General features: G+C 43.7%; 1 protein-coding gene and 1 long non-coding RNA gene across 2 annotated transcripts in view; both read right to left on the bottom strand.

Annotated features, from left to right (window-relative positions):
* The window catches only part of LOC111523300, a 44,178-nt gene extending 29,178 nt beyond the window's left edge, over positions 1–15,000 (bottom strand). Inside the window, exons 1-2 of the long non-coding RNA XR_002725494.2 lie at positions 14,851–15,000; positions 14,363–14,418 (exon numbers count right to left, since the gene is read on the bottom strand). This is a non-coding gene — a long non-coding RNA (uncharacterized LOC111523300). The remainder of the gene's footprint in view (positions 1–14,362; positions 14,419–14,850) is intronic.
* LOC113224792 overlaps positions 1–21,358 on the bottom strand; it is a 67,847-nt gene that overhangs the window by 43,486 nt on the left and 3,003 nt on the right. The window lies entirely within an intron of this gene.

Here is a 21,358-nt window from a genome sequence, read left to right as displayed (position 1 = left end):
TATCACCTCCTCCTCGGCCCACTCCATATCACCTCCTCGTCGCCCCCACTCCATATTTATTGGACAGATGAAAAACTTTAGGATTGGAAATGTCTCTATTCAAACCCCTTGTTGAACCAATGGGGAAACTGAGGCCAGCAAGAAGACTGAGCCAGTCTCCAAGGCAATGGCCGGCAGGAGGGCCGGCAATGGCCAGAGGCAAGGCTGGAACCCAGATCTGTCCACTCTGAATTCTAGTTCTTTCTACCACCCCTCACAGGGTCCTCCCAGCACCTTGTTTGTCTAGAGTACATAGTTGTTTTAAAAGTGTTTTGTGTAATTCTTAAAATCCCAAAGAGTTGTTGACAGCCTTTGTGGAAATACAGAAAAACAGTTTGGGGAATAATTTGTCTTGTTCTTCCCTTGCTTAATTTTTTGATCTCAGGATGACAAGGCCAGTGACCAATCTGTCCTCTTCCTTTCCCCCTGGGGGCTCGAAGTAGGTAAATCTATGGCATATCAATGAGTTCAGTGAACTGATGTTTGTGAAGTGCTTCAGCTGACACAGTGTTTTCATGTGACATTTTCAACAGCCCTGTGAGGTAAACACATGCCTATTGCAACGGAGGCCATGTGGCCTGCCATGTGGCCACTAGACATTGCAGTGAGGTCAACCGCAACACACACGAGCTGTGTGAGCTCAAAGTTACTTATCTTCTCTACTTTCCTCATTTATAAAATGGGTGTTATACACACCTTGCAGAGAGACATTAGGCAGACTGAATAAGGTGAGGTGTCCCAGACTTTACAGCACTCAGTAAATGTTAGCAGACATTATCTCTGTAATGTCCTCTACCAGGGAGTACATTACAAAAAAAAAGTAGTTAACTCCTGGAGTTTGTTATCCCAATACAGGCAGAAAGTATAAATTAGCATCAGAAAGGCTTTGATAGACTCCAGATGACAAAGCCACAGTGGGAGCTAGTATGCTCAGGACTGGCTCGGTACTCTGGTTAATCTAATCAGAGTGAAGCCAGGTCTTGTGTGGGAGCTAAAGGGAAGATGCAGTATTTTTTTCCTCTGGATAGAAACCTGGAGAATGCAGACCTGGCGCTGCTGGCCCATCCTGGTGCTATGTGGAAACTGAGACTGAAGCCAGTACAGAAGAAAGGAGTCCTGAGAGAGGAAGAGAGATCATGTGAGACTCCTCCAGCCAGTCCCAGCCCAGGATCTTGAAACTGTATGAACTGATACATTCTTTTGCAGAGCAGGGGTGTGGGTTGTCTATCACTTGCTCTTGAAAGAGTCCCACTCGCCTCAGGGGCTGTTGAAGGAGCCAAAGAGATACTAGCCTGCTGGTTGAAGAGGGTTGGTGAGCAGTGAGAAGGAGGTACACAGGATCTTTCAGAAGGGCTGTGGAAATGTTCTATTTCTTCAACTGGATAGTGGGCATACCACATTTCTTTTCTTTTTAGTTTTTTAAGACGGAGTCTTGCTCTGTCACCCAGGCTGGAGTGCAGTGGTGCAATCTCGGTTCACTGCAAGCTCCGCCTCCCAGGTTCATGTCATTCTCCTGCCTCAGCCTCGCGAGTAGCTGGGACTATAGGCGCCCGCCACCATGCCCAGCTATTTTTTGTATTTTTAGTAGAGATGGGGTTTCACCGTGTTAGCCAGGATGGTCTTGATCTCCTGACCTCATGATATGCCCGCCTCAGCCTCCCAAAGTGCTGGGATTACAGGCGTGAGCCACTGCGCCTGGCCTTGAGGCATACCACATTTCTTATGCTATTCTTCATGGTTTGAATGTATAACATATATATATATATATGTAATTACATAAACATATAAATGTACCTAAGAAGTATAACTTGAAACAACTTTTCTAGAGACAATTTGGCAATACCTATTTATTTAAAATGCACAAATCTTTTAGCCTTAAAATTCCTCTTCTTACCCTAAGAGAATATTAAATTGTGCACAAAGATTTCTATACCATACTGTGTATAATTTCCAAAGAAATTTTGAGTTTTGTCAATAAAGAATTGAGTAAATTTTGATAAATCCTTTCAATGGACTATTATGAATATTTTGTTATTAAAAAGAATATGGTAGATTTTTTATGCATTGACGGTGGAAAATATCTATAATACAAATTTAATTTAAGAGGACGGGAGGACTGTGTGTCATTTAGAGATTGCATCCAAGTACAATTCATAGAAGACCTGACCACAGTGACTTAAAATCACAGAGGATTATTCTCCAGTGATGAGGAAGACCTGATGAAGGGCAATCAGGGCTGGCATGGCTATTCCACTAAGTTATCATGACTCATTTGCCTTTCTGTTGGTGTCCAGTATGTGGTTTCCTCCTCGGGATCACTTCATGGCTTAAGATGATTGCTTCAGGCTGGGCATGGTGGCTCACACCTGTAATCCCAGCACTTTAGGAGGCCAAAGCAGGTGGATCACCTGAGGTCGGGAGTTCGAGACCAGCTGACCAACATGGAGAAATCCCATCTCTACTAAAAATACAAAATTAGCCGGGCGTGGTGGCACATGCCTGTAATCCCAGCTACTTGGGAGGCTGAGGCAGGAGAATCACTTGAACCCAAGAGGCATAGGTTTCAGTGAGCTGAGATTGCGCTATTGCACTCCAGCCTGGGCAACAAGAGCGAAACACCATCTCCAAAAAACAAAAAAAAAAGATGATTGCTTCACGTCTATTCTGTAGTCCAGAAGAAAGAGGGCAGAAAAAAGCGTGAAAAGACACACCTCTCATCCAAGTCAATGACTCTTAAGCTACCTCTACGGTGCTCCACAACCCGTCTTCTGTTCTGTCAATGGCCAGAAGCTAACCACACGGACACATCTAGCTGGAGGATAGGCTAGTTGTCTTTAGTTTAGGCGGCAATGTATTCAGCTAAAAGTCAAGACTGCTCTAAGTGTGTGTGTGTGTGTGTGTGTGTGTGTGTGTGTGTGTGTAGAATGCAATGCAACATATATGCTTATAAAGTAAAATCTAAAATCATATACACATAAAAGATGGCTATATCTAGGAAGTCAAATGAGAGGGTATTCTTTCAATTTCTTCTTTATAGCACAGTGAGTTCATAAAATAATGTTTGGCCATGTGCGGTGGCTCACACCTGTAATCCAAGCACTTTGGGAGGCTCAGGCAGGGAGATTACTTGAGGTTAGGAATTCGAGACCACCCTGGCCAACATGGTGAAACCCCGTTTCTATGAAAAATACAAAAATTAGCCGCGGGTGTGTGTGCATACCTATAATCCCAGTTACTCAGGAGGCTGAGGCAGGGGAATCGCTTGAACCTGGGAGGCAGAGGTTGCAGTAAGCTGAGATTGCACTACTGCACTCTAGTCTGGACTACAGAGCAAGACTCTGTCTCAAAAAAAAAAACAAATTCAACCAACTTTTATTATTTTTAGAACCAGAAGAAAAAATAAAGCTATCTCAGTGTTGAAGAGAAAAGAGATTATGGTGTTTAAAAAAAAAAAAAAATCCAGAAGTCCTATAATGTAAGCCAGAGTGCATTATGTAATTAGCAACAATATTTTATGCCAGGGTTTAAGTATGTAAATACAGAATCATTCAATTATTAAACATTCTTAAAGTCTTCAGAGTGCGGTAGACATTAAATAAGGAAAAAAAACAAATGCAACCAACATGAAAACCTCTTTTCTAATCAAAGAAATTAGAGTCCATTGGCAATACTCTTATCATGATTCACTGAAGACTTTTTTTTATAAACACGTGGTCTCTCCATGACGATTCATTCAATGACATTAATTGAGTATCCATCTGGGTCAGGTAATTTATTAGGCCCTTTCTATCTTTTCTCTTTTTTTTTTTTTTTTTTTTGAGACGGAGTCTCGCTCTGTCGCCCAGGCTGGAGTGCAGTGGCCGGATCTCAGCTCACTGCAAGCTCCGCCTCCCGGGTTTACGCCATTCTCCTGCCTCAGCCTCCCCAGTAGCTGGGACTACAGGCGCCCGCCACCTCGCCCGGCTAGGTTTTTGTATTTTTTAGTAGAGACGGGGTTTCACCGTGTTAGCTAGGATGGTCTCGAGCTCCTGACCTTGTGATCCGCCCGTCTCGGCCTCCCTATCTTTTCTCATTTAACTCTGGAAAAAAAACGCTATTGGGCAGATACTATTGCCCATACTATAGATGAGGAAACCAAGGCTTAGAGTGGTGAAATTAGTAACTTGGCCAAGTTCAGCTCGACCCTAGGTCTATCTGACTTCAAAGCCCACGGGGGATGCTTTTCAGCTGAATCAGCTCCAACCCCTCCTCTGGAAGCCAAAGCTGATAAATGATAAATAATCCTCACCCAAGTTTCCACGTCTCATACCTTAGGAGCCTCAGAGTCTGAGTCTTTCTAAAATTAGGTCAATCACTTCCTTCCTTACCTCGAGCCAGTTTTAAATATAGGCTCTCCTATCCATCTTCTTTGCTCTGTGATGTTTCCTCTGCACCCCATAGTCCATCAGATCCCAGCAGTATTTTTCCTATTGCCTTTTAAACTTCCTTTGGGAGTCTGATTTGTTACTCATTTTGGACCCACTGTACTGGGAACTTGTTCGTGGTTCTCCGTCCCAGTCAGCTCTGACGCAAGTCAGGAAAAGTCTCCCAGGTTTTAGTCATCCCTGCTCTGGGATGTCATGCAGCCCCTAGAAGGTGACCTCTAGTTAATTTCCTGGAGGCAGCAGGTATGATGGAGAATGGCTGGGCTTTGGACCCAAACAGATTTAGATTTGAAACTTAGCTGTGCCATATTTCTGAGCCTTAGTTTCCTTGTTTCTAAAATGCAGGTGAGAATACATCTTTTCCAGGCCAAACATGAGCATTATTGAGATAATCTAAGTATTTTTATAACCTGGAATCTGAGAATTGCTTAATAACTTTTAATCACTTTTTTTTATTTAGCTTCTTTCCAGTTTTCTTGACTGAAAAAGCCCCAAATGTTTGCCTTGTAGCTAGTGAACATTCACATCAATTATAATTATGCCTACAACTACTTAGCATAATCGTTAAATGCACAAGTTCTTAGCATAGACTGCCTGAGTTCGAATCTCAGCTCCACCACTTAATGACCATGTGATTTTAGGCATTTACTTAAACCCTCCAAACTTGTTTTGTCAACTGCAAAATGAGTTTTATGATGCGCCGACCTCATGGGTGAGCAATCAGAATAATGCCTTGCCCATTATAATCACTCCATTGGTGTGAGCTATTATTATGACTGCTACCATGCACTGAGCTCTTTTAAATGCCAGACCCTGTGTTATATTCTCGTGCATTCTCCCATTTTCACAATGGGTTATATTATTCCCACCTCTGAGCAGGGGAAACTGATTCACAGTGGGAAAGGTGACTCACCTCAAATCCCACAGCTAATAGGAGGAAGAGGCTGGATTCATGTCAGGCCATGTCAACACCAGAGCCCCTTTTTCACTCCACCATTAGGTTATCTCTTCCAACTTCCAGCTCATTCTCTAAGGAGCCCCCTTGGCTCCTTCGCAACTTCCTATCCTGATATCCAGAGACATTTCCACATTAATCTTGGTTTCCTTTGCTATTTATGCTGTTACCTTGCCCATGCCGTATCACAAGGGTTGATTAGTCAGAAATTGTGTTTCAGTGGTTATGACCCTAAAGGAAACATTCCAGAACTCCCACCAACCCTTCCCTGATCTCAGTTCATGAATAATAAGACTATTTATCAGCGGGCAGAATACAGCCTATTGTTGGAGTATAAAGGAACAGCAACCAGGTTAGATGGCCTCCGTACAAGATGTGGGCCTCAAGGACCTGCTGAGTAAGCCAGTGAACACATGGCCTTTGGAAAACAGGATGGTGCCAGCCCAGATTGCTGACAGGTCAGCCCCACTGAGTCGTGAACTGAGTCTTCTAGGGGCAGGGATGCATTGCCCCAGAGATAGTCATGCATTCACCTAACGACAAGTAAAAATGAAAATTGTAGCAGCTACCATCTGAGTGCTTCCCACGTGCTAAGGAGGTGCTACGTACACCTCCAGGTGTCAGCCCTCCCCACTCCCTGCCTTGCTCTTTATGAGCCAAGAATCCCAAATAACCCAGAGCCCTCTACAGGCTCCATGCTAGTTCTTGCCTCCATGCCTTTGTCCATTCATTCCTCCCTTCAACAGATATATTTACTATGTGTTGCTTAGGGGTTGCATTGTGTCCCTCCGGCATTCATATGCTGGAGTCTTAACACCTGGTATCTCAGAGTGTGATCTTATTTGGAAATACAGTCATTGCAGGTGTAATAAAATGAAATATGCTGGGCCCCTAATTCCATATGAATTGTGACTTTATAAGAAGGGAAAATTTGAACATAGACACACACTCACAGGTGGAATGTCAATGTGAAGATGAAGGCAGAGAGTGGAGTAATGTGACTATAAGCCAAGGAACACTGAAGGAACCACTAGGAGCTAGGAGGGAGGCATGGAACAGAGTCTCCCTCATGGCCCCCAGAAGAAACCAGCCCTGCCTACACCTTGATCTTGGACTTCTAGCTTCCAGAACTGTGACAGTTAATATTGAGTGTCAACTTGATTGAACTGAAGAATGCAAAGTATTGTTCCTGGGTGTGTCTGTTAGGGTGATGCCAAAGGAGATTAACATTTGAGTCAGTGGACTGGGAGAGACAGATCCACTCTCAATCTGGGTGGGCACCTTCTAATCAGCTACCAGAGAGGCTAGAATAAAGCAGGTAGAAGAATGTGGAATGGGCAGACTCACTGAGTCTCCCAGGCTTCATCTTTCTCCCATGCTGAATGCTTCCTGCCCTTGAACATCAGACTCCAAGTTCTTCAGCTTTCAGACTCTTGAACCTACACCAGTGGTTTGCCAGGGGCTCTTGGACCTTTGGCCACAGAGTGACGACTGCACAGTTAGTTTCCCTACTTCGAGGTTTTGGGACTCGGACTGGTTTCTTGTGAGCTTGTGAGTCAATTCTCCTTAATAAACTCCCTTTCGTATATACACCTATCCTATTAGTTCCATCCCACTAAGGAACCCTAATATAAGAACTATGAAACAATCAATTTCTGCTGTTTGGGCCACCCAGTCTATAGTACCTTATTACGTCAGCCCTAAGAAACCAATACACTGTCAGATCCTAACTGACACGGATATCGCACTAAACAAGACAGATAAGGTCCCTGTCCACATAGAGCTTATGTTTCAATTGGGAAGACAGACTATAAGTACACGAAGTGTATATATTATGATTTCAGTGATAAAAAGGACACTAAAGCAAAGTAAAAGGATGGAGTGTGACCAGGGTGCATAGAGAAAATGCCTATAAGGAGATGACATTTTGAGCAGAGGCCTGAAAGAAGTCAGAGGCAAGCCATGAGAAGTTATGTTCTGCTCCAAAACACCAGAAAACACCTGCCCTTTAAAACAAAATAAAGAGGCAAAAAGAAAAAGAAAAGGAAACCAATATCTAGACATAGCCCTAAAATCATTTTTCCCTGATAGCTGCACTTTATTCTTCAACGCCCCTTTTCCTTTAAGACCATAAGCTCTTCTGGAGGATTGAGTTGGAGGAGGACAGAGTGATGATAAATCTACCAACGACCCCAGCCCCTTCTATCAGTCGTTTAATGAGAAACACGTGGAAGTGGAGGGGAATGAAGGCGAGGATGGGCAGAGTTTAAGAGATTCCTCCCCCTTCTGGTGCAGAGGGGGATTTGTTGTGTAACCCAAACATCCCAGCATTCCTAGCGGGAAGAGGCAGAGAGCAGGAGGCCCAGCACAGCCGGCCTGCAAAGTTACCAAAGACTCCTCTCAGTCTGACAGTCCCTGTGACTTCGATCCTGGCTATCCTCATTGCTTAACAGCCTACGGTCTGCCCTGAGCTTTTGTCCCCACTTCAAGGGTATGGATTCAAGCCCCAGAGGACAAGGTCAGATCCAGGAGCTGCAGTCAGCCCCATCCCCTGTGTGAAAAATATCTTTCAAGCTCACAAAGCATTTTGGGGTATAATATCTCAAAACTGGTTTAAAATTAAAGGTACTCACTCATCATGCTCAGCCTGTTTCCGCACCTGTGTTCTCAGTAAACCACACTGATTTTCACCCGTCATTCAGCTAGAAAAAAAAACCTCATTATCTTTATTCTACCTCTGTGTCATTCCTACATTCAAATGATGGGCAAAGGCAGTCAACTCTACTTGGGAAATGTCTTCCCAGTATCACTCGCCAATATCACTTCCTGTAATTTCCCTGGAGCACCTGATCTAGTTCAGGCCTGATCCTCACTCTCTGGGCCTTCTCTTTGCAGCCAGCCCTGCTCCCCTTGCCAACCTTCCTCACCTGTTATCATGATCTTCCTGCAACATTTAACCTGGTAAAATCAGTCCCTGCTCAAATTGTTGGATCACTATTTCCAATGGGATACATCCAAACTCTTTACCAGGGAACACGAGGCCCTGCATCATTCAGTCTTCTCTCCTCATCCCCAGCCACTTCTGCCTTTTGTTTTTCTCTCCTGCAGCTCTGACTTGCTTGTAGTTTAAAGAAAGTCAGAGATGCAGGAGAGAAACCATTTATCACCCCCATTCATTGTCTCATGTTTTCCCTTTGCCTGGAATGCCTCCCTTTCCTCACCATCTCACACCCCCTGTTGCCCTGCCAAACTCCTACTCATTCTTTGAGGATCAGCACAGGCATCATCTCCTCGAGGAAGCTTTGCTCAACTTCTGTCACCTCACCCCACCCCCCATTGTTGGTGTATGCGTCTTTTCTCATAATCCTCTATTGCTGCACTGTGCACCAAGAGTGACAGCCACCTGTTCATGTGCATTTGTTCCCATTTGACTGTGAGCTCCTCAAGGGCCAGGACTCTGTTTCACTCATCTCTATATCACCTGCTGCTGGACAAAGCCCTGGCAAAAAAAAAAAAGAATTAAATAAATATTGAATAAGCAAGTGAATGAATGGCTGATAGACTTGGTGTAATGTACGAGGGAAAGTGAAGAGTCTAGGATAATTCGATGTTTGAGGATACAGTGAATAGCTGGATATGAATGCTTTTCTTTCTTTCTGTTTGTTTGTTTGTTTGTTTGTTTGTTTGTTTGAGATGGAGTCCCGCTTTGTTGCTGAGGCTGGAGTGCAATGGCATGATCTTGGCTCTCTGCAACCTCCACCTCCTGTGTTCCAGCGATTCTCCTGCCTCAGCCTCCTGAGTAGCTGGGATTACAGGCACATGCCACCACTCCCAGCTAATTTTTTTGTATTTTAAGTAGAGACAAAGTTTCACCATGTTGGCCAGGGTGGTCTCAAACTCCTGACCTCAGGTGATTTACCTGCTTCGGCCTCCCAATGTGCTGGGATTACAGGCATGAGCCATTGCGCCCAGCCATGAATGCTTTCCACGAGCATGGGAAGTAGAGAATGCATGAAAGTTTAGGGAGCAGATGGCCACTCCTATCAGGTGGAGATGTCCACTAGCTGGATCCATGTACACATCTGGAGTTCAGGATAGAGCTCATCTGGATGAGATATGTCATTTGGGGTATCGCTGCAGTGGAAAAATTCCCAGAGAGGAGTCTAGAATGAGGAAAATCATGGAGGGAACCCTGAGGAACACCGGTAATAAAGAGTGGGCAGAGAAAGACAATCTCATACCAACAACAGAGAGGGAGCATCCAGACAGGTAGGAGCTGCTCCATCGAGGGGAGTGCACTCCAAAACAAGGGAGGAGTGCATTCCAAGAGGTGACCAGTGCTTCCAAATGCTGCAGTCATGGCTGCCCTTCTTCAATGATGGGCAACACCTTATCCCCTCACAATGTGGGTTCCAGTCTGTCTGCATGGCTTAGGGTTCCCTGAACAGGCCACACCATTCACCCTCCCATACCTTTGCTTACTCATTCTCTCTGCCAGTAAGGTCCACACAAACACACCCCCAAACTGTCATCATCCATCAAACACCATTTGAGCTTTTCCTCTTGAAAATCCTTCCTAACCTACCCCCGCCCAGGGTTGAGTTGACCACCCCCTCCTCTAGACCTCCACTTTTCTATGAACTTGGCTCTTACACATCACCTGTAATAATAGAGTTTTGTTTTCATGCCTATTTTCTCCACAAATTTGAGTTCTCTGGGGGCACAGCTTGCCTTATTTGTCTAGACAATGCCAAGACCAGACACAGGGTCTGCCATAAAGTCAGAAGTCTATATATTTTACTGAGAAAGAAAGAAAGAATAAAAGACTTTGCACACATCAACCTTATCCAGAGAACAAATCAATAGAAGTACACAACTCAAGATCTGATTAATTGCCCATCTCCTCTGTTGGTTTTTGGTTAACTGAACTTCCTTGGAAATGCCTGGGTTAATATTATACAAGATGCATTAAGTGGCTTTTGCCCTGGCTTCTATGAGCTCCTCAATGTAGATGCAAATGAACTCATCTAGGTGGGAGGGAGCACCTTCGGGGGTTATATAGAAACATCCGCTTGTGTTGAGGCTGCCAAACTGCCTTTCCCTTGCCCCCACTGCACCAAGGGTGTCTCATAAATGTAAATAATCGTAATGACCATGCTCAAGGGGGTGTCAGTGGTCATAAAAGCTAGTTTTTATGGATGCTTCCCTGCGTCTCCTGGTGGGTGGTTAGAAATTGAGCAGGACTGATGGCCAGAGGTCTCCATACAGGCTACATCTGAGAGACCTATAAGCTTGGGTGGCAAGAAGGAGCTCCAATCACAGGCTAGGACACTCAACTATTGACTGATAGAGGGAGGCCACCCACACCGTGCCTTCTGGAATCCATTGGTGAGTCACGGGCCAAGGGATTATGTGTTCAATATGGGCCATTGGGCCTGATACCAAGGCATTTCCTGCTTACAGCTTAGGGGAGCTGTCCTTAATGAGGGTGATGACCTGTAGGTCCAAGAAATAACCAGATGAGAGGGAAACCCTGGTCATATTTACACCTCATGGGATGTGGCTTCCTAGGCCTTTTCTAGTCTATATTTTCCAGGACCTCACTTTATACTCATTCCATCACTTATCTGTTGTGTTCATTAATTCCGAGGCCATTAATTAAGGATGCCAGAAGTAAAAAGATAGGTAAGACACAGTTAACACCTTTATTAGATCAACTATGGAGAGATAAAAAACCGATTCCTTTGTGATATGTTAAGTATATACGGCGAGAAAGGTGTGTACCAAAGGAAGAAAGAGTTATCATGGAGGTAATATTTGTACTGAGTTTTGAAGGATCAACAGAATTTCACCAGGAAGGTACAAAGGAGGAAGGAGGATGCCCAGGTATCCAGTGGGTGGAGGAGGCACTTTACACAATTAGACACATAGAGTGAGAGGAGTGCTAAAATGAGGGTCAAGAGCAGGGGCTCCACCTTACACTACTCCAGGTGAGCACCAGTCACATGGGAGTGTATGGAGTCATGCAGGGCATAACCTGGTGGCCATGTACCCCACGTGGCCCTAGTCAGGAGACCTGGGTTTGATTCCTGGCTCTGATATTAACCAGTTGTATGACCTTCGATGATGCTTTTCACATTTCTCAGTCTCTCTTTTTTTTTTTTTTTTTTTTGAGATGGAGTTTCACTCTTGTTGTCCAGGCTGGAGTGCAATGGCAGTCTCTTTAAGTGTAGAATGAAGAGGCTGGACTGGATGGTTTCCAAATATCATCTCCTCTCTAGTGTCTTCTATGAGTCTATGAGTCCAGACTGAGATAAAATGGGACTTAGAGCTAAAGCTTGTCATTTCAGGAATGAATTAGGCATTGTCTTTGGAAATGAGACCTTAATCTTCCCCTGACTCTTAATTTCTGCACATTTTTTATAAAGTTAGTTAAATATTGGCACATGGAATATTAGCACTAAAAGGGAAACTGAAAATCATTTAACCCAAGTGGTTCATTTTTGAGAAGATGATTCTGAGGCCAGAGACAGTAAATGATTCACCCAAAGGCATACAGCAAGTTGGGTCAAGACTCAGGTCAAGACAGAAGTGTTCTTTGCCCTAAGCCAAGTAGTTCCCAAGTTTGACCTCAACTCTCTCCAAGACATTGTAACCTCCTTCACTCAAGTTTTGGGTTTATTGAAATAAAAAAAAAAAAAGTAGGAGGCAAAACCAGCATCCTATTAAGAAGTGTAATGTTGCTAGGAAAGCCTGTTGGTAGATCTTTTCCCACACCTCCTGGCCATCCTGTTTGAACTTTGCTGGCTCCCAAACAGCAGAGCATGCTGTTGACCTGCAGATCTAGGACAATAGCCCAACTCCACCCAATAGATCTTTGAAATATGAGAAATCTAAGCTCTTGTCCTCATAAGTAAATGAATTCTATGAATATATTTAAATCACTTTAGACATAGGTCAGAATATTCCAAGCACTATCCACCCCAGGTACCCAAACGAGCAACCCATGTGTCGTTCTAGTTCTCCCCCTTCTCTTTCCCTTGCACTCACTCCAGTTCCAAAACATACCCCTATCTCTATCCCCACTGACCTACTTCGGGGCCACACACTTTCTCACCTGAGTTCTTACGTTAGTCATCTAATTAATCTCCCTCTTCTCATCCAGACCCCTTTTGCCACCATGAGGATTCTGACTCTCCCTCTGCTCAAAGGCAAATCAGGTGTGCCCCACACCTATCAGATAAAGCCCACACTCTTCAGCCTGGCATGCCATGCCTTTTGTGACTTTTCCCTGCCTGCTTGTCATCACTCATCTTTCAGCCATTCCTGCTCTGCCTTAATCCTCCACAAAAATACACTATTATTATTTATGGTTCCACAAATATATTATGTTCGCTCAAGTCTCCCTACCTTCACTGGGGCTATTTTACCTGCCAGAATTGCTTCCCCCATCCTCAAATCCATCCACTTTGTATCACTCTGCTTGGGCTGCCATAACAAAGTACCATAAACTGGGTGGCTTAAACAACAGAAATTGATTCCTTCACAGTTCTGGAGGCTAGAAGTTCATGATCATGCTGCCAGCAAATTCAGTTCCTGGTAAGGGCTCTCTTCCTGGCTTGCAGACAGCCACCTCCTCCCTATGTTCTCACAGGGACCCCTTCTTTGTGCAAGTGTCTTTGGTGTCTCTTCCTTTTATTTTAAGAGCACTATTAAATTAGGGTTATAATTAAAGTTAAACATGACCTCATTTAACCTTAACTCTCTCCCTAACAGTCTTATCTCCAAATGCAGTCACATTAAGAGTTAGGGTTTCAACATATGAAGTGGGGCAGGGGAATAATGAAGCCTGTAACACTTCTATTATAGCTTTTATTTTTATGTATTAAGATTATTTGTTCTCAGCCGGGCTCCGTGGCTCACGCTTGTAATCCCAGCACTTTGGGTGGCCAAGGCAGGCGGATCACATGAGGTTAGGAGTTGGAGACCAGCCTGGCCAACATGAAGAAACCCTGTCTCTACTAAAAATACAAAAATTAGCCAGGCACAGTGGTGGGCACCTGTAACCCCAGCTACTTGGGAGGCTGAGGCACGAGAATCACTTGAACCTGGGAGGTGGAGGCTGGGAGACAAAACGAGACTCCATCTCACAAAAAAGAAAGTAAAAAGATTATTTGTTTTCACATCTGTCTCTTCCACTGGCTTCTGAGGGAACCTGGAATGCCTTAGAATCTGTAGCTCAGTGAGGGTCCATCCAGATTTTGTGAGACCCATCCTCCCTGCCCCAGGCTTACAAAGTGTGGTGAGCCTTCACTGGGAAAAAGATTAAAAGTCAGGTATAAAGTGAATTTAGAAAGGGTCCATGCAAGTGGCGCACCCTGGAGTTCAAGCCTTAGAGCTTCATACTTCATCAGTCTCTGGGCTTAGTACAGATGTATCACAATAAAAAGCCTCAACAGCCTCAATATGTACTGGAAAGACTGGATTTAAATCCAATTTCTCATCTCCCTTTGGGCAGAGAAGTTAATTATCCGCACGTTGGTATTTCTGCATATGTAAAAATGAATTTCTAATACCTGCCATGTTAATGTTGTTTTGCATTGAAGATGTATTTAGGTAACCTGAAAATATACCAAATATTTGTTTACTTGCGTATTGTCTGTGTTCCCCACCACAGTCTAAACCCCATGAAGAAAGAGACTTTGCCTTGGTCATTGCTGAATGCCTGTTGTCTAAAATAATGTCTAGAAATGGTTGGGTGTTCAATGAATGTTTATTGATTGAAAGAATATAGTACCTCCTCATATCTGAAACAATGGTGCCTGGTATCCATTGATAGGTTAAGTTCTTCCAATTTTAACTCTTACTATTATTAATAAATCTTAGTTAAATGAGTAATAAGGAGAAAGAAAATACAAATATCAGAAGAGTAAAAACCACTCACAGATACTGGAGAGCAAAGTAATCCAAAATTTCATATGATCCTAAATGTTTTCAAACCTAGAATTAAAAAAAAAAAAAAAATCTTAAAAAAAAAAAAAGAAAGAGAAAAGCAAACAAAGGAATAATACACACGTATACACCCAAGGAACACTGAAAACCCTTCAGGCGGTTAGCTGAGTAAAAGATAGGAAAGCCCCAGAAATTTGACATCGCTTCACTGGTGACCAAGACAGCATATTTATTCATTGTTCAGCAGCTCCCTTCTTATTCTCCAGGGAGTGGAAAGTGTTGCTGGGTTCTGGACGAAAGCCTCTCCCGTCAGCTGTTTAAGAGAATTGCTGTCATCAGAAAACCTCAAATCATGTCAAGCCCCAGTCTCTGCCAGCACTGAGCTGAACAGCCAATCCTCCAACTTAGCTCTGAACTCTTCACCCCAATCAATTAAGAGTGATCCCATCAGAAACCCCAAATAAGTTTGCTTGGCCTGACCTTGACGATTCTAGTTAAAGAGACATCGCTCCTCCTGGAAGAATCCATCATTTTTAAATGGCTCACACGATGGCGGAGGAATTCAGGGAGAGTTACACTGAATCCCAGCACCGGAGAGCTGAGAGGAACCTTGGCATTCAGAGTCCATTTTTCACTATAAAAGAGGAAACTGAGTGTCAGAGACAGCGACTATCTTTCCTGAGGTCATATAACTTGGCGATGATTGTTGTTAAAAGGTAATCCTTACGCCAGTCACAATGGTTATGATTAAAAAGTCAAAAAACAACAGATGTTGGTATTGATGTGGAAAAACGGGAATGCGTATACACTGTCAGCAGGGAAGAAATTAGTAAACTAGTGCAACATCGAGGAAAATCAGTGTGGAGAGTTCTCAAAGAACTAAAAATAAAACTACCATTTGACCCAGCAACCCCACTACTGGGCATCTACCCAGTACTTGTACCTGTACTTGTATGTTTATTGCAGCACTATTCTCAACAGCAAAGTCATGGAGTCAACCTAAGTGTCCATCAGCAGCTAAGTTGATAAAGAAAACATGGCTGTGCTTGGTGGCTCACACCTGTAATCCCAGCACTTTGAGAGGCTGATGTGGGTGGATCACTTGAGGCCAGGAGTTTGAGACCAGCCTTGCCCTCATGGCGAAATCCCATCTCTACTAAAAATACAAAAATTAAATAGGCTTGGTAGCACACACCTGTAATCCCAGCTACTCGGGAGGCTGAAGCAGGAGAATCACTTGAACTCGGGAGGTGGAGGTTGCAGTGAGCTGAGATCACGCCACTGCACTCTACCCTGGGTGACAGAGCAAGACCCTGTCTCAAAAATATATGTATATGGTACATATACACCATGGAATACTACACCACCAATCAAAGAGAATGAAAGCATGTCTTTTGCAGCAAGATGGATGGAGCTAGAGGCAATTATCTCAAGAGAAATAACTCAGAAACAGAAAATCAAATACTGCACGTTCTCACCTACAAGTGGGAGCTAAACAATTGGTACACATGAACATCTAGTGGGGAATAACAGACACTAAGGGTTCCAAAGGGGGAAGCATCAGAGGAAGAGAGGGTTGAAAAATTACCTGTTGGTTACAATGTTCACTCTTTTGGTGATAGGTACACTAAAAGTCCAAACCCTACCACTATACAGTATATCCACATAACAAACCTATACATATACCCCTGAATCTATAAAAATAAAACTTTAAAAATTTACCAAAAAAAGGATTCTTTAGCTTTCTATTCAGTTCATTCATCCTCACAATTGACCGTGCCAGTGACTGACTCATGATTCAAGAATAACTTGCTTCCACTTCTCAGACCTTGTTCCAGTTTCTCATTCTACTTCCTATACACTGTGTGAACTTGGACGAGTGACTACACCTCCTGAGCCTCAATTTCATCCTCAAAAGACGCGATAATAACATTTATTTCACATGTGTGTTATCAAGAGGAAATGAAACAGCATTTAATTAAAACTGTTACTTATAGTGCTCAATAATGGTTAGTTTCCCACCTTTTTCCTTTCTTCCTTCCTCTTTCTATTCCTTCTTTTCTTTTTCCTTGTTTCCAGGCCTTCTTTCTTCCTCTGTTCTTAACAAGTACTGTAATGAATATAAAGAAATTTAACAGAGAATCCTTGCTTAAAGGAAGTTAATCTCCAGGTGGCTTCAGTTTCCTCATCTATACAATGTGAAAGTGGGAATGGATAACTTCTCCAGATACATCCTCCCCTGACCAATTTCTCTGCAGTAACATGTGTACATACGTAGTCAGCACAGATTACCAAGCACCTCTTCTCAGCCAGATCCTGAGCTAAGCTACACGGATAGATAGATTTACATTCCCTGTCCTCCGCAAGCTCACAGAAAAATTGTAGCTGAAGACAAGGGGGGAAACCCACAGTAGGCATGCAATTTATATAACTTTTAAAGAGTTCAGAAGTCAAGTAGAGAAAGGGGGAAATAGCCACGTCAGCGTCTAGTGATGAGACAGTCACAGGGGGAAACCCACAAGTACCGTAGCTCTTGTCCGATTAAAAAATACGCACGAGTGTTAAAAGGAAGTAGAAGTTCACCACTCAGGCCAAACTATTTATGGGCACCAAATATTCTGAAGGAAATCTAAGGCATACCAACTACTAAATATATTCAGTCTTCTAGGTTCTATGGTTAAGCTTGGTAGGAAAAAAAAATACAAAACCATATCATACTGGAAAGAAAGAAAGAAAAGGAAGAGATAGAAGAAAACGAGGAGGAAGAAAGGAAAGAAGGAAAGTAACTTTGGTTTACCCTTCTATGTACTCAGTTCCATGCCAGGCCCTTCACTGATATTATTCCATGAACGAAAGGAGGAGAGAGGAAAGAAGAGGAAGAGAGGTGTGGGGTGGGAGCAGAGAGGATGGAGAGGAGGGAAGAAGGAGAGAAGCAGAAGGGAAGGAAGGGAAGAAGGGAAGGGAAGAGAAGGTAGAAAAAGAAATAGAAGGAAGAAACATACAAGATGGATATTACCTTCGTTTTAAATGTGAGAAAACTAAAGCCAACAGATGAAATGTCTCGCACAGGCCATACGGATAGTAAGAAGCAGAACGAGGATTCAAAGCCAACTACATCTGATTTCAAAGCTTGTGCTCCTTTCAGAATATCCTAATCACCAGGGCAGAGTCCAGTTTATCCCTCAAATGATGGTATAATTGCAAAGTATAGTCCAAAAAGCAGTAGCCAGGACCTCATGAGAATAAAAGAAATAGAAGTAAGAGCCCGTCCAGGTGCCCAAAGAATTCCACCACTCCTGTGATTAGCTACACAAGATTCACCTTTCCCTTCACTATTTATTGACTGAGTTAACCCTAGGCAAGTCACTGCACTTCTCTAGACCCCCAGTAATCTGCAAAGTGGATCTGTAATATCTTCACCATTTGATGAAGGAGACTGCATTAGCTAACCTCTTGAGATCCCCTTCAGCTTTAAGCCCTTGATTCTACTCACATCACAGAATCTCATACCTGGAAAGGATGGTAGGAATAAGTGTTTCTCAAGCTTGAGAAGCAGACAGACCTTGGAGAAGAGACTTCTATTTGCCCCCTTTATCTATTCTCTTCTTTTGCATAGTGATATAATTTTTAGTTGGTCACAAGACTTCTCAGCTGAAGAGATTTCTTGCAGCTAGGTGCAGCCATATGACCAAATTATAGGATGTGAAAAGAAGTGATTTGGGCAACTTCTGTCCCTGAAATAAAACAGTAGGCTCTCCCCTTTTCCTCCTTCCTGCTGGATGGAATGCAGACTCGAGGGCAGGAGCTGGAGCTGCAGTCTTGGGTCACAAGGTGGAAGTCAAGTGTTGAGCGCTACAGAGCAACATGAGGGAAAGAGCAGGGGTCTGGATGATTGTGGGGCTTTAATCTAATGTATATACTAGGGTTTTATAAGAAAGTTCAAAGAGCTCTGTTGTTAAAGTTCAAATATGTCCAACCTCCTGGTTAATAGAGGAAGGAGCTAAAATCCAGAAAGGGGAAGTGGTTTGCCCGAAGTTTCACAGTAAAGGGGAGGCCAAGTTCTCCACGCCTAGAAACAAGCCCTTCACCTGAATCAGACCTACTGATCAAGCCAGACCCAGCACCTCACCTGAAAACAACCCGACAAGGTTTCTTCAAGTCCCTCAACCCACTTTTACCCTGTAGAGCGAGCTTCCCTGTTGCTCATACTTTTTCAATGACTGTCTTATCTCCATTTGTATTTCACTCAGAAGAGAAAGAGCCTTTAACCACAGCAGGTACCATACCCTGAGGATGCCTTGATGATTGTGGAGCCATCGTTCTAGCTCTGGACCACCTACCTTGACTTTATATTTGAGAGAGAAATCAATTCCTATCTTGTTTACGCCATTGTCTCCTAACAAATTCATTCCTTTTAAAGAAAAAAGAGCTCTCCAATTCCCCAATTTGGGAAACACACCACATGAAAAGTTAAATGCTAATACTCCAGATGTTTTCATGGTGCTGCTAGAGCCATAAATACAAATTCAAACGGGACTGCTGAAACCTAATGTCTATAAATGGAAATCGAGGGGAAGTATCCTCTAAATAATTCAGATTGTTTTATATTGAAAGAGAAGAGGTTTGGGTAATCATTTCAACATAAACACAAAATGGTACAAATTACTGCAGAACTTTTAAATTGCCCTCATCCCTACCCTGAGCCTGAAGGCCCAAGGAACTCAATTCGAGGAAAAAAAAAAATGATCTAACCCAATCATTTTAAAAGAAATTTCTCAGTGACTCCAGGGCAATATCTGGTGGAGACAGAAGTCCTGAGAGCAGGAGGCAGGACAAGGTGGAGGCGGAAGAAGGAGAACCTTGGGTCCCCATCCTCACCTCAACCAGAGCACCACTGCTTTAATCTAATGTATATACTAGGGTTTTATAGGAGAGTTCAAAGGGCTCTGTTGTTAAAGTTCAAATATGTCCAGCCCCCTGGTTAATAAAGGAAGGAGCTAGAGTTCAGAAAGGGGAAGTGGTTTGCCTGAAGTTTCACAGTAAGGGGGAGGCCAAGTTCCCCACGCCTAGAAACCAGCCCTTCACCTGAATCAGACCTACTGATCAAGCCAGACCCAGCGCCTAACCTGAAAACAACCCGACAAGGTTTCTTCAAGTCCCTCAACCCACTTTTACCCGGTAGAGAGAGCTTCCCTGTTGCTCATAATTTTTCAGTGACTGTCTTATCTCCTATTCGTATTTCACTCAGAAGAGAAAGAGCCTTTAACCACAGCAGGTACCATACCCTGAGGATGTGCTGGTAAATTCCTAAACAGGCCAGGGAAGTCAGGGGCCAGCCAGCCATCTCAGCTGACCCAGACAGTTCCTGTAGCATCATGACCAAAGGTGTCTTCTTCCCAGAAGGAAGGGTCAAGTAGGTGCCTGGTGTCAAGAACAGGCTTCCAAATTCTTAGGCATTAATGTTGGTCACTCAGATTAAAGTTAAAAGTGATTATTCATAAGAATAATCCAGATGTTCCTAGTTCTCAGAGAGATTTTACATGCATTATCTCATTTGGGGACTCATACAATGTTAGAAGGAACACTGGGCAGAAATTAATATGCCCTTCTGATAGCTGGAGGCCTATCAGGAGCTCACCAGAATGTGAGACTTTCAAGGGCAGAAGATTTTGTCTATTTTGTTCACTGCTATTTCCCTAGTGTTTACAACACTCAACATGGAATGATGTTCAATACCTATTTATTTAGTGAATGAGTAATAAATGGCCCTTGTCAATCTTCCTAATCTCATCTCTCTTCACTTTTCCCATACGCCACTGACTGTGATCACACTGGCCTGCATCCAGGTGCCCAAGTGTGAGAAACTCCTCCCCAAGCCTGCAGTTTTTATGTGTTTTTTCCTCAGCCTGAAGTGGGCTCCTCCACCTTAGCCTCTACTGGACCTTTATGTCTCAATCTTGACATTCTGGGCTACAGATGCCTCACCAGGCAAGAGCAACCAGCCTAGGGGACAACTAAGAGTAAAAAATCTCCTCTTGTGCTCTGCTTGCCAAGCTGGGCATCCTGCCATGGAGCTACAGTCACCCACAAAAAGGGGTGCCTTTTTCCAATGTTCACAAAAGCTCCATCAGAGCTGTGGCCCTGTTGACAAGTTCCTCTAGGGGTCTGTGTTCATATCCCAGAATAGTTTGGAGTCCGCTCACAATCTCTGGACTTGTCTGTTTCCCTCCCCAGGGGGTGAGTTCTTCCATGGCAGGGGCTGTCTGGTTAGAAGTTCTCAGGCATCAGTACCATGCCAGGCCCACAGGAGGGGTTCAAGAAATGTTTATGGAATGACAGAGCGAATGAATGAATGATGAATGAGGCCTAGAGAGGTGTACTGACTTTTCCAGAGTCAAACAGCCAGTAAGTGGCAGAGCTGGCTTGAGCCCCTTAAATCTCCTGAAATCTAGTCTAGAGCTTTCTTCCATAGTGGCAATCTTCCTTTCAAATATTCCTTCTGGAAGTCAAGTCCTCAGAGACACCTTAGCTAGTGGTGAAGACAAGTCAGATGAACTTAATGAATTTTGAACACTCTCATGCATCGTACTCGCCAGGTCAGTGAGGGCATACAGAAATATTTAGGGAGACTCATTTTTCTACCTCAATTCTCATTTCTGTCTGCTTGTCACTCTTCACCCAGCATTAAGACATGCTGGGCCAGGAGCAGTTCCTCACGCCTGTAATCCCAACTCTTTCGGAGGCCAAGGAGGGTGGATCACGTGGTCAGGAGTTCGAGACCAGGCTGGCCAACATGGTGAAATCCGGTCTTTACTAAAAATACAAAAATTAGTTGGGCGTGGTGGCGGGCACCTATAATCCCAGCTACTCTGGAGCCTAAGGCAGGAGAATCATTTGAACCAGGGAGGCTGAGGTTGCAATGAGCCGAGATCAGGCCATTGCACTCCAGCCTGGGTGACAGTGCAAGACTACATCACAAAAACAAAAA

This window comes from Piliocolobus tephrosceles, chromosome 1 (genome assembly GCF_002776525.5).
Source record: "Piliocolobus tephrosceles isolate RC106 chromosome 1, ASM277652v3, whole genome shotgun sequence".
In the NCBI taxonomy this organism is placed as follows: Eukaryota; Metazoa; Chordata; class Mammalia; order Primates; family Cercopithecidae; genus Piliocolobus; species Piliocolobus tephrosceles.
Note: the sequence above shows the minus strand (reverse complement) of the source record. Positions and strands in the feature narration are given on the sequence as shown.